Source organism: Molothrus aeneus, chromosome 4, assembly GCF_037042795.1.
Source record: "Molothrus aeneus isolate 106 chromosome 4, BPBGC_Maene_1.0, whole genome shotgun sequence".
Lineage (NCBI taxonomy): Eukaryota > Metazoa > Chordata > Aves > Passeriformes > Icteridae > Molothrus > Molothrus aeneus.
Window position 1 is genome coordinate 57,775,331 of NC_089649.1, and position 13,535 is coordinate 57,788,865.

The following is a 13,535-nucleotide window of genomic DNA, read 5'->3' on the forward strand; positions in this document are numbered from 1 at the left end:
TGCTGCCTTTGTAGAAACACTATTGTATTAGCTAATCTGATATTGGCCAATTATAAAAACCTTATTCAAAATATCAGGTCAAAACTTTAGGTCATCTTTTGTATTCTGTCTTTTAGAAAAGGATCTCTGATAATAAATGGAAAGGTTAATTTAAGTTGTAATATAAACAGTATAATGGCTCGTGTATGCTTTATTTCTTTTGTACTTCAAGTGATATATAGAATTCTTCATATTAAGCTCATTCAGTATAACCCTGCTTTTTCCAAAGTACAGCATTTTTTTATCTATGGACTGCTCTTTTGTATTTTGATTCATTGATCTGCAGCCAAGCTCAACATAAATAATTTGTTTTTAAGAAGTTCAAACTTTGACAGAAAATTGCTGTTAAAAAAAGAAAAAAACAAACTAGGAAAGGAAAGGATAGAATATACCCATTTCTATATTGCAAATGAAGAAAGAGCTCTCTCATACTTGTAACTCATTGAGAAAATGTTACATTCCAATTATATTTATCTGTAAATGTTTTGTTTCAATGGTAATGCAAGACCTATTACTGTGATCCGGTCTCATGTTAGTTTTAATTGGGACTCAATTTTATCTACCTGATAACTTTCATCCTTTAGTTTTGGATTTTCAGGAAATCTGATAACTATTTTGATATTTTACATTACTTCATTTACAGTTTTTGTTGTTTTCCCTTTTACTCATGGTTTCTCATATCAGTCATTGTCTTCAGAAAAACTATGATAGGAAATTAATTGATAAAGGAAATGTTAAAAGACAAAGAATGATGATTCTGGAACTGTCTCCACACTTGTAACCCCAGATCTTTCTTAGGGGTACTATTGCACTATCAGAGGATTGTCTGATATTGGAAGGATGTCTTGTTTTGCTGTGTTGACTCAACATTGTGTACTCTCTGCACCAGCCATGGAAATCATACAAATATTTTTAGTCTAACATAGCTACTCCCTAAAAGAAGCAACATGATTTCTAGCTGTGCATGCATGTGACTTCAAACATAATTCCTGCATCTAGGAGTTAAATGCACATGAAAACATCGTGCTTCGTTCATGTGTTCTTTGGATTGTATTTTTGTTTATGTGGTATCATAAACTATATCATTGTTCTGTTGTCATGCTTGAAATGTTGCTATAGACACATTTATGGTCAGTATTTGAAGTTTTTCTTAAACTTGGGGTCTTACCAAATGTTCTTAAAGAGAGAGATGTGATGCTGTTTTATTGTGAACCATTGTGGCAGGTGGGCAGAATGTTGTTACCAAACTTTTTATGTACTCTTGGTTTTTTTATTAGCATGTGCAAGCAGGAATAAACAATTGAATTCTTATAGCTCAAGGTAGTGTCCAACAACCAGAACTAGCCATGCACCCATTGCAGCAACAGAAAAGAGTTAATAGCTTTTTCTCATTGCCTGTTGTATTCAAGATAAGGTGGCTGGTAGATGCATGGGTCCATTTGATGTTTGTTTATACTTCTGAACTGTTGCTTCCACAATGCATTTGATGTGTTGAGGGGCAGTTCCCTTTTACTCTAAATCCATCTTCTGGCAATTTTAATTTCTTTAGCAACACTGAAATGCTATTATTCTCCATTGTGTAAAGAAAATTACATAAGCACGTTTTTAGGAAAGCACTTGTTTTCTTTTCACAAGAGTACTTCACTTGTAACATTGAAGTTCACATTAACATGCTTGGACTTGGGCAAAAGTTATCAAGAAAGCCAAGCTAAAATACAAAAAAGACTATTAATCCAACAATAAAACTGGGATGTGTAAAATACTCCATTTTGTAATCTTACAATGTACTAAATATTTTAAAAATCTGCTTCAAAGGGTGTGGACTTCATACAGATGGAAAAGAGACTGTGAATCTTCTATGGTAGCAGGCAGAGCTGACATCACAGACCTATGCTCTTGGCCTTCATATCAGGGTGGCAGTTTGCATTTTAAAAATTGATTTCTCTCACCTAAAGTTAGGATAATTTCATCTAACATGAACTTTTTAATTTTCGCCCTTATATTTTCACTTTTCTTCAAGTGGTCTGGAGTTTTAGAACAGATCTATTGGATTTGTCAGCAGAGAACATGACTTTTCAATTTTAATTTTTTATTATGTTTGAATGTAGATTTTATATTCTACCTTAATGAAATCAAGTTTGTGCAGTTCTTGAAAAGAGAATTTGCTAATTTTTGTGGTCATTTCAAAGTTTGCTGCAAGAGTGGAGAATCATAACTATGAAAACTTTGGTGTTGCGAGTCTAATTGGTCTCTTCATTGTGCACATAAAATAACATCTGTATTAATATTACAGACAAACATTTTCTTAAACTTAACTTCCATTACTATAAGTTTGCAAAAAAAATGGAAGGGAAAATTTTGTGAATTCTTTTTTACACATCTGTGTTAGAATGGCTTTGATATTCCAGTATTGTTGCTTATTTGTGTCGTGGTAGTGCAATCCAGTAATAATAAAGCTACAAATGGGGATCGTTTCCCTTCTGCTATGAATGACCTAGTGACAGACAAGATTTGTTTTAGCAGGTTATTCAGCTTTCATGAAAGACCACATCCCTAATGAGTGACAAATTTAAAATATTGGGTTAGGAAAAGTGCAGAGGAGATATAGAGTAACAGTCATTACATCTGTTGATTTTAAGAAGGCTCTTTTCACAAAGGCTTTTCATCAGAGGGTTACTTGGCTCTAAAATAAATTTCACCTGTGATGCAGAGTAAGCAGATAGAAATTTTCATACCTGTAGTTGTCAGACAAGAAGTTACCTTTTCACTTGTAGGCATAAACCAAAGTAAGAGCATTAACAGAAATATTAGAAGATTAAATGAATGACTGTTCACAGTAAGTGGGCCATTTTTAATGCAGAAGTGTAAAAGCAGAAAGGTACATTTGATATATAGGTGACTATACATGTGTAGTAAATCCTTACTCATTTAATGAACTTAATGGTCTCTGCCTCATTCCTCGTGATGGAACAGCAGCAGCTCCCATGGCACAGTCTAATGCTCCATTTTGTTTTACACTCTGGGATTCTACTTGCCAAATTACATATTCTTCTTTCCTTTTCTTTTTCTCACATCAGATGATCTAATGTGGGGTGTGTAGGTTTTGGGCGCTGTTCAGTTTTAAACTGTGGTTATTTGCATATTGCCTTAGAGTATGCTGTTACTCATCTTCTTTTGAGGGTTCTGAGATAAGGATTTTTACTCTTGTTTCTTTGAATAATGGACTTTTTTAAAGAAGTTGGCTCTGGGGTCTTCAAATTTCTTTACCTGCTAGGATATGTAGTTTTCTGTAGCTTAGTGCCATGATCATTAAGCCTTTGTGTAGGATTTATATACCCAGTTTTATAACTAAGCTGGAGTGCTTTTTTCATCATTTTATTCAGTATTTTTTTAGCTGTCTGTTTTTAATTTTACCTCTTCAAAAACTGAGAAACTCACAGTCATATTTTCCTATTTGTCCTTGGTCCTGAGGAAATGTCTAGATTTTTCAGCTTTCTTTAGGGAACTGGTAATACTAAATAAATACAGACAATCTTCTGTCTTCCTTTGAAAGCCTGCTACTAGAAGAGAAAATAGCAGTTTTCCAAGGCCTGCACAGTGCTTTTGAAAAACTGACAAGTACATATCCTTTTTTGAATCCTCTCTTCCTTTGAGAGTTCATGGCCTTAAAGCAGAGCTTCTGTTGCTGTTAGATAGAAAAGGAGGGAAGTCAATTAACAGAGCCTGTGAAGAGGTAACCTGTAAATTAAGTATTCATGTAGTCTGACCATGACCAGAGCAGATTAATTTTGCTGAGACAATTCCACATTTTGGTGTTGAAAATAGTTCAAGGAGGCCTGTGTGCTGTGCCTTAGTTTGCATTTCTCTATTGTTGGTATGCTAAAGCTAGTGCTGCTTTTCTATTTTCACCACATCTTTGGAAAGTGTCTCACACGGAATCTTCAGTTAATTACATTCAAAAAGTGCAGATTCTGGTTCCTGAGTCGAGGGAGGAAATTTAAAATGGTGTGACATGACTGGGTTGTTGTTTGCATGTATTCTCAGGTAGATTTTCCTTTCCTATTTCATCTTTCACTCTTCAAAGGATAGTTTTAGTCAGACCCTTGATGGTTTGAAATCTTTTTCAGACTTTTAAGCCAAATATAATGCCACATTTATTCACTGTTCATCCTTTTGCTTGTGGTGTCCTTTAATTTTGCTATAATTGTATAGTTGTGCTTTAAAGATATTGTTTAAATAATCTTTGAGACTAATAGAAATGTTTTTGTTATTTGGTAACTGGATATTAATTTAATAGAAATAGTAATTTTGCCATATTTTTAGGACAGTATTTTCTTATCAAAAGCCTTTTTCTCTCCAGTGTTTCCTGTGCTCAACATGGTAAACAAAGGCTCTGTAAAATGTCCTTGAATCTTGGGTGTCACTGAGAATGCTGTGTGTTTCTGAAAGCTGTTGACAACCTTCAGGTTCTAATTAAGACAGACATTTTTACAATGATCAACAACTAATTAGATGGATGTATCTGAAAGGAAATTGCTGTGTACAAGAAGTCTAATATTTTAAGATCAGCATTTTGCCAGTATTGCCATGCACACCCCACTACAGCATCTCAGCTTGGTGGGTTTGCCCTTGGTGGCACTTGGGGCAGTGTCCTGCTTCCTGTGCTCAGTGTCCTCTCAAATGTGATGGTGCTTCTGGGTGTGTGATCTGGATAAAGAAAGTTTATGGAGTCCTCATTAGCCATGTTTGCTTCCTAGTTACTTAAAGATTTTTATTATTAGGTATTTTGAAAGAAATCAGAGGAAAACGTTTGTAAATCAGAATTATGGGTTTTACCAAATACAATTATGTAGAAAATGCTGGATATATAGACCAGTATCTGAATATATTTATATAGGGATATGTGCTACCTGCGAACCTTTCTAAGGTATGATTTTAAGAGAAAATCACTTTGAAAAACTGCAAGTAGAACCTCAATTGAGATGCCAATTGGGAAGTTTTTTAGAATTTTTTCCTTTGTTGCTCACAAGGGGTTTTTTTAATAGAGCTTTATAAAAAGCTAGCAAAGTAAATCTTATTTCACTGCTAGTTAAATAAAAGATTGAAATTATTATAACTGAGTAATAATTAATACATACTCCACAGTCCTAACCAGGTTAGGACTCAATGTTTTGATTGGTTGCAGTGTAACTTTATAAAATAATGCTGAACTTTATAAAATAATGCTGTTCTTGAGACACATCTTTCTCCATTGTCTTCTTTCAATGCATGAGGCATCATCTTGAAAACCATATCTCCTTCATCTGTTATTTCTTTTTTCCCATTGTTGGATTGCCAGCTTTCAGCAGCCTGACTTGTTTTCTCATCTAAATGCTCCCTTTATATTTCATTCTTGGTGTGTGATTTTTCATTAACTTTTTTTGTTAATTACTCACTTAATAAATGGGATTATCTTTGTTTTCCCTGCAGTTTTGTACTTTTTTGTAGAAAGATGTGCACACTTTTTCAAGGAGGGTGATGAGCCCAATTGGGATGTCAAATCATTGCACATCAGCTCTGGTCCTGTAGAGAAAATTGCACCTTTGCCACTGGCTGTCTGTTCCTGTGTTGGCTGAGCTGCTCCTTTCTGTATCTCATGACTCTTATTTGTGGTGTTGCAGTACAGCATTGGCTTGTGCTTCCTCTGTGCTCCAGGACAGCTGCCTGTGCCTTTGTCCCAGCAGTGCCTGTCCTGCACTGGTGCAGACCAGGCTTCTGCTGAGCTGTTGTTCATTTCACAACTTTGCTGTTGCTCCTCTTGTTCATTCAGATCCGTGTCTGAGCCACAGTTCAGACCAGCCAGGCCACTGCACTCTGGTTATTCCACATTTCTCTTCATCCTGCCTTCATGCTCTCCTTTAGTACCAAACTGATTCTCAGATCATGCATCAGCTTTCCTTTTTTGCCAAGCTGTGTGTTTGTGAGTGCCAAAGGATATTCTGCAGAAGATGAGTGCAGCCCAGTTTTATTCCTGTTTTGATTTTTTACTGCATGTTTCTCATTGTGTACTTTGGCTGGTCCATTCTGTCTGGTCCGTACACCTGCCAAGAGATTTTAATACCATGAGCAAAATGTCAGTCAGCTTTTGTCACAGATTTTTTCAAACCCAGGTACAGAAATTCTTTTGTAAAAAACCATACCAGATTTTTAATCCATTTTTTTTCATATTGAAGACCAGGTAATTAAAATTTTTCCTACAATGTAGAGATATGTCTTTTCCAAGATCAAGATAATCAAGACTTCATCTTTCTATCTCCATGCTTTTGGGCCAACAGCTCTGGATGCTTTATAACTCTAGACAAATTACAGTTTCTGCTGCCATATTCATGGCAAGTTGCACATTCAGTTCTTGTGGGACAGGCCAAGCAATTTTTGTTTCTTTGCATTTTTTCATAACTGAAAGGGGACCATTTTTTTTATGCTGATTCCTCTCATGTTCCAGACATCAGTAAAGGCTGTTCAGATTATTCTTCAATTTCTTTGGAGTACAGATAATGGTATCTCTTGCTGTGTCAAGAGGATGTAAACCTTTAGTGAGAACTTCATGATTTATAGAGGCAATGTGTCCTTTTCTGTATTCTATTCTTTGGTTTCAGTCTGTCTAGGTTTTACTATTTGATTTGTCTTTTCAATAGCAGAAACTCACCTGACTTATATCTGCTTTCAGCTGTATTGATTCATTACTACAAATTAAATTTAGGCAGGAGTTTCACACTTTCTTTCAGTGGCTGTGCACTCCCCTACTCTCCATCCTCCACTCACTGCCACTTGCTCCTTTCTGTCACTTCTGGGCAGCCATAAGAGCAATCTGCTTCTGTCTTTTATCATGGTTTATCTGCAAGTGGGGCAGGTATCTTAACTTGATTGCAGCTCTTTCTTCAGTTAAGATCAACTTTAGACCTACTTTTCTTACTTCATGTATACCAGTAGAAATGGCCTTAAAATTAACTTAGGACTTAAAATACTTTTAAAAGCGTAAGTCTGAATTTCTGCTTAGTTTGGGATGTTTTATATCAGCTGTCAAGCCATCAGTGAATAATGTGACCACAAGCAGGTTTTTCCAAGCAGTTCTTACTCTTTGTTTTCATTTTGTAGCTCAGGATAGAATATTTCTAAATTATGATTCTGCTAGGAATTAGAATAATGAGGCTTTCACATTTCATATTAAACTGCATGCATACTTAATGAAAATTAAGATGTTCAGGGAAGTCAGTCTTTTCAGATGGATCTTGTCACAGGTTCCTATTACCTAAGGTGTGAATTTCACATATACTCAGAGATTATACTCGGTATTTTACTGACCCAGGCCTGCCCTCAGAGCTGTCTTGTTTCAAACTATTGAAATCTTGGTCCAAACAATGGATTTTTTTCCCTGCACATGAAATGGAAACCTAGCTGAAAAAATCTTGTCTAGAAGCTGTAAAAATGACTTAAAATATTTTTCTTTAAAAATAAATTCTTATTCTCAGTTGAATTGTGCTCTTTTGCCTATGCGTAAAGTCTTTCATTTTGAATGCAGGGTAAATTTTAGGGGGAAAAAAACTACTTAAAGGTAGGCTTCAGTGGTTTTACTGGGGGACTTAGCATAATTTTCAAAGCATTCAATAATAATAATTTATTTTTAAAATTTAAGAAATTTATTTACAATGCAAATAAAGATTTAAGAGCTATACCTAAGGTATCAATTCCTAAAATTTGGTTGTTGTTGTTGTTACCTGTCTTTCTAGTTTAAAGTTCTTGTGATGTGTGCTTGAATAAATTCTCTTGTGTATCATATTTGTTGCTGACATTTCCTATTTATCAGTTTACTACTTACAGCTGGTTTTAAATTACATTTAAGTAGTAGAAATCTCAGAAAAGGAAATTACTTATTTGCAAATTACTGTTTGACCTTCCTGAATTCAGAAGTCTGGTGAGTTTTAAACCACCCAGGGACTGTCTCATCATATTTCTGAGATGATCTCTCTCCATAACATAACTGCATTTATAATGTAAAAAAACTGTTATGGATTAAAGATTTGAGCTCAAGTGGCAGGACTTCCACAGCTGCATTCATCCCAGCACTGAGATGGAGGCATTGTGCTTCCTCAGAACAGCCTGAACCAGCAGCACACGCTGCTCTGAACCCCCAGCCTCCTTCCAAACCTTTCTTAATTATGATTAGCTGGAAAAAAATAGCAAAAGCTTTTCTTCTGTTATAGTATGTTTGTAAGTCAAATACAACAGTGCTCATCTGCACAACAGGTGCTTAGGGGTTTTATTTATTTGCCTGCTGCTAAATTCTAGTCATAACTAGAAATTAGTTTTCTTTCAGGGAACTGATGATCAGGGGGAGGCTAGTTTTGGGGTGGTGCCTAGAACATAAGAATTCTTTATGTTCATCATCACAGTAATGATGCTGCCTTTCAACTGTTGGAATCTTAGCTGCTTTTTTTACCAAGATCTTTTAAGACAGTATGCTATGAACAATTTGAGATCATAGGATTATTTTTTTCTCTTTCACAGGTTATGTACTATCATCACTAGTAAATTACACCCTAAACTTTTATGACTTCTTCATGACAGCTTACATTAATATTCTATTTCCTTGTTCTTCTGTGGACTGCTAAAGAGTCTGAAATACCACAAAACATGGCGATTCCTGTCAAAAAGATCACTGTTCTACAAAACCTTCTCAGTCAGGCTGCTTTAAACAGTTGGGGAAGGAATGTTGTTGCTATTTAGACTTGTCAACATATATTCAAGTCCACCTTGTATTTTGGGGAGCCATTAGAATGGAGCTCTGTATTTCCATGGCTGTGCAAGCCTGATTGATTTATTTTTAAAAAGAGTTTTGGTTCCTGAATTCTTCAATGAAATTGCAATATAAACCTTTTATGTTGCCCGTGATCTGTTGTGTGTAGATTTCTGAGGCTGACTGGTTTTGGGGAGCAAGTTGTGTTATTTCTCTACCTGCACTCTCAAACTGTTGCCATCCATTCCACTTGCCAAATGTTTACCTGAAAGTGTAACCACCTGCTGTTCAGTGCTACTGTTATGCTGTGGTCTTTGAAGATGAAGTACCAATGATCAGTGCTGCTGTACAATTTTGTCTCTGTGCAAGTTAAAGCTTGAAAAGTGTGTTGGTATCTCAATATAGAGATTCAGAAAAAAGCTAGTGATGCTCTTTCACTGACTGGCCAAGAATGCTCTCAAATTCCTACTTGCCTCTTCTTGCTGTCTTTCGCATATATTTTGTATGTGTTTCACTCATATTTCCTTTTTTTTTTTTTTATTCTCAAACCAAGAAAACAACTCTGAGTTAGTCTGAAGAGCAAAATAAACTTTCCACCATGATTTCAGTCTGGGATTATGGCTGGTTCTGACTTCTCACCCTGTTTTTTTGTCTTCATTCAGTTCACCTCCTGTCTTGGCATTCTGTGCTGTTTTGTTTGTCTTAGCACTCAGCCCTTATATCTGACTTTTAAGACTCCCTGAATATTGCTTATCTCCGCATCTTGCTTTGATTGATTTCCAGGGCATTTTTTTCTCTCTCTGATTCCCAAATGAGATTCCATTCTCTCATGTGAAATATGTTATTTCATATTACAATGAGTGTCCAGTTGGTAAATGGAAATGAGACATTAAAATTTTCTTTGTAGATTTCTTTGCTGCTGGGTTTTGGCATTGTGGAAAAAATGAGTTTAAATTTTAGACGCAATCAGTCAGACTGTGCATGCTTGGTTACTGTCTTTTCAATATATATTACATTACCAAATCAGTCTCTGCTGGAAGTCATACTGAGGCTACTCTAGTCATTGTAGATTTTAATCTAGTGTATTCCACTGGTTCCTTTTTTGAGAAATTGTTTGAGCAGGATTTGTACAGAGAACATTTTTTTTTAAGTTCTGCTGAAGTTTTACTGTTTCTACTCAGTGTTTTTGAAACCTTCCTGTAAAAGCCCCGAGTCAGTGCTGTATGTCACAGATGCTCTTATGCTTTCCAAGCTGCCAGTCTGCAATCTCTGCTGGCAGTGTTTAACAAGTGCACTTTGCAGAATTTCTGTCAGACAGGAGGGTAAGAGCCAGTTTGACCTTGCTCCCAAATAGTGGGGAAGGAGATGTTTTTATCTGTAGGTATTGCAAAAGACTTAGAGAAACACAGCCCTGCAGTGATGCTTTCATAGCTGTTTTATAGCACACGAGCACACAGCATTGATGGCAATCTCTGGTGGGAAATGCTGAGGACTGACCTAACAGATAAGAGATATTTTTACCCATTCCTACTTTTTATTTTTCCTGCTTTTTTTCAACATGTTGTGACAGATTAACTCAGCAAATATATGGAGTTGAGCTAGCCAGATATTTTTTATCATTTTCATACAACAACAACAGGTGTAAAATATCCTGTTTTTCCAGAAGAATGTGGCTCCAAAGTGCAGAGAAAATAAGCAGTTGAAAGAATATTATTTTCCTTTTGTACTTGGCAGCCTAAAATTTTCTGGTGTTGCTCTCCCATCCTGCCATTAAAAATCAGTATTTATAACAGTATAATGATGGTTTGGGTAAAACTAAAGAAAGAAATTTGAATTAAAAAAAAAAAAAGTTGTATTGAGGCAGTTTTAACAGGAAGTGTGGAAAAGAACAAGTTTTTCTTTAGCACTTAGGAGCATGGGGAAGCCTCTCACTGCTTACTTTAGTAGAAGGTTGAATTCAAACCTTTCTATTTATTCCTTTTTATTTAATGATAGGAGGAAATTTTTGTGGGGAGAGATGATCCCTTTAGGCCCCAGCAGGCCTGGAAACTTAACTACACACAGGGTTCTCTGCTTAGCCAAGGAGACCAGAGGGCACCTGAGAGTCCATCGATGTTACTCTGATCTGCTGAGATGAGTTAGAGTAACACAGGGGTGATTTGTTAGAACAACACAGGCAATCCATCCTTTCTGCAGCACTGTTCCAAGATGGTAAATTCAGTAATGGTGGTGGGGGAGCTGGGAGTTCCAGCACACACAAAACCATCCTAAGCCCTCGCTGACTGCTCCAGCCCCGTTGGTTTGGTGTGCAGCAGCTTCCAAAGGCAGCCTGGAGCAGGGGAGGCCATTCCCAGGAGCCAGCAGTGTGTCCTGGTCCTGTCACCGTGCACAGTGTGCTGTGCCATGGCCTCAGTGCCACCCCTGGGCTTCACGTGGCTCTGGGGAAGGTCCAGCCTCTGAGACTGAGCAGGCCCCTTGCACTGAGCCATGGCAGAGCACCTGCCGAGGGGCTGCTGAATTTGCCTCCCCAAGGCATTTTTTCAGATTGCTCTTGTTCCAGATCAAAAAGTATAGTCACATTTCCATGTGCCTTTTTTTTTTCTGTTTACTTTCTAAGAAGAGACAAGAATTATATGGATCAGGTATTATACATGGTGAAATATAAAATCTTTTCAATTAAGCAGTAAATATGTTACCAGCACTTCAAGACTATTTAGAGAAAAGGACTAGGAAAGGGTAGTATAATTTAAGATGAAGAAAAAATGGCGAGTTTTCAAGATATCTCACTAATTTGTTGTACAAATTGTGAAAAAATGAAGCTGGTTTTCACCTTTTTCACTGGGATTTCAGCACTGTTGTCCTGTCTTCAAATTCCACAGTGAAAACAGAGCTATTGGATATGCCATGGCTGGAGTTTATGATGTTCCATGTCACAGGAACACCTGTAGCTGACTTCCACAAATCACATGCACGGAAACTGATTAACTGAGTCAGTCCCAGATGAATAAAAACAAAATAGATGATAATTGCAGGCATGGTAAACACATAGCATACTAATTGGGAATTTGAACCTTTTTAGAGACCATTCTGTAAGGTCAGTATATGCCTGTTGTTTAGGGAACTAAAGGAAACTCCATTTTCTTGCTGGTGTGAGTGTTGGTAGTGCAGAGCTCCAGGGGCTGTAAAGTGGGGATACTCTTCCAGGCTCTCCTGAAATAGGCTCCATGGCTTCTGGGACCATCAGGCTGTGTGCAACATCTTACTAGGAATGCTTTATGCACTGTGGAGTTTGTGCAAGTAGAGGGGAATAAAATGTAGAGTAGAATCTATTGATGGATTTGGCTGGAAAAATTCAACTGCTTCTGTTTGACTTTATCCCTTTAATTACATTCTCTGATTTAAAAAATTTAAATACACCATTTTTTACCTTGTTACATCAACAGCTGGAAAAGAAATCACTACAGGTAAAGGAATGAAAAGCAAGATGAAAGACTAGGTTCTTCTTGGTTAACAAATATATTGAAGCAGATCTCTAACCATAATATTTTCCACTTAATTTTTATTAAGGTAAAATTTTCTAAAATACTTTCACTTTTTGTGTTGATGTTACCCACACTGAGGAACTGGGGGGAAAAAAATAACATTTTTCTATTCCTGTTTTTATGCATTTATTTAAAAAGCAAAGTTTGGAGTTTCCTAAAGTTCTTCTCTGAGAGGTAAATAGATCACCACATGGCAATTATCAACACATACTCCCGTTCTAGTTTTGCAACTTCAGTCCAGCCCATTGCACTTTGTACAGAAACCTGTACAAACCTAAAATATGAAGAGAAGGACAGTTTCTGACAGAGCAGAGTCCTTGGAAAGGGCTGTTTGGTGCTATAATAGCATTCAGCGTTTTCATTTGTAGTCCAAGCAGATGAGAAGGAACGATGGCCACAGTTGCACCAAATCTAGGATTCACTGTTACCACCAGCAGTGTAGTTTGGAAAATGGCCCTTGGCAGCTTGGTGCAATTCCCAGTTGATCTGCTGAAGGAATGTGCCAGGTCAAACCAAGAAAAAACCTTTGGCTTTTTCTGTCTGGCACTTGCCCAGCATTCAACACAGTTTATCTGTCTACTGTTTTAAAGACAGTAGAAATGCTGGGGTTTAAAGTACTTTGCAGGTATATGCCTGCACCACCAAAAAAACCCAAAACCCAAACCACCCCAACTCTTAAAAAAAAACAAACCAAAACATTCCTGCCCTACCCTTCATTTAACTGTTGGGAAGTTGTGTTTTGCTACATGGCCCTGCCTGAAAAGCACAAAATCAGTAGGGGTAAAGAAAGCTGCTAACTGAAGCCTTAACACCATCTTCCACATGCACTTAATCCCGTGTCATAAGAAAAGCCTTTGACTTCCTGAGGGCAAAGATCCAAGTCTGAAGAGGTTGTAAACTCAAGAAAGTAACCTTGCTGGCTGAAGTCCTGTCCATCATCTACACCTGCACTCCTTTTCCTGCAGGAAGGAAAAGATCAGAGCAACCAGAGGAAAAGGGCGCAAGGCAAAACAAGACAAAAGATAGAGGCTGAATAATGACACAAGGACATGCAGAGCATGGGGGCAATGCACCAGTTTGGAGGGTTGGGAACGAGTGTTAGGAAATGTGAAATTTCTGTTTCACTGCCATGTCAGCAAGGCACACAGCCTTGAGGGGTGCAGATATTAAAATGTGAAAGA

General features: G+C 37.0%; 1 protein-coding gene across 4 annotated transcripts in view; it reads left to right on the forward strand.

Annotated features, from left to right (window-relative positions):
* Positions 1-13,535, forward strand: part of LCORL (ligand dependent nuclear receptor corepressor like) — a 79,702-nt gene that overhangs the window by 63,370 nt on the left and 2,797 nt on the right. The window lies entirely within an intron of this gene.